The following is a 355-nucleotide window of genomic DNA, read 5'->3' as shown; positions in this document are numbered from 1 at the left end:
GGGGGGAACCTCACGCTTTTGTTTTTTTCATCTTCTGCAACCTGCAAGACATGTGCGATTCGTTTGCATTCGTTTTAGCTGTAATTCGGAATTCGGATGCATCCAAATTTCAGAATTTCCAAAAATTCGTCCGAATTTTGATTCGGAACGAAACGATTTGTACATGTCTATTGTTTATTTCTTGTGATTGTGAATGCGATCTTTTAAGCATTTTTTTATCGATTGATACATATTTCAGAAGGACAAGACACTTGGTTAGTTTTCTGTTATGTTTAATATATGTTTAATATATAAAATGCTTTGAAAATTAAAATAATTTTGGAAAGAAAATATGACCAAATGAAAGCCTTGTCTG

At 32.4% G+C, this 355-nt stretch overlaps 1 protein-coding gene across 1 annotated transcript in view; it reads left to right on the top strand.

Annotated features, from left to right (window-relative positions):
• RUSC2 (RUN and SH3 domain containing 2) overlaps positions 1 to 355 on the top strand; it is a 48323-nt gene that overhangs the window by 47090 nt on the left and 878 nt on the right. The gene's annotated exons all lie outside the window — the stretch shown is intronic.

Source organism: Nanorana parkeri, unplaced genomic scaffold (genome assembly GCF_000935625.1).
Source record: "Nanorana parkeri isolate BGI_ZX_2015 unplaced genomic scaffold, ASM93562v1 scaffold2261, whole genome shotgun sequence".
Lineage (NCBI taxonomy): Eukaryota > Metazoa > Chordata > Amphibia > Anura > Dicroglossidae > Nanorana > Nanorana parkeri.
The sequence above is the reverse complement of the archived record's forward strand: the minus strand, read 5'-3'. Positions and strand labels throughout refer to the sequence as shown.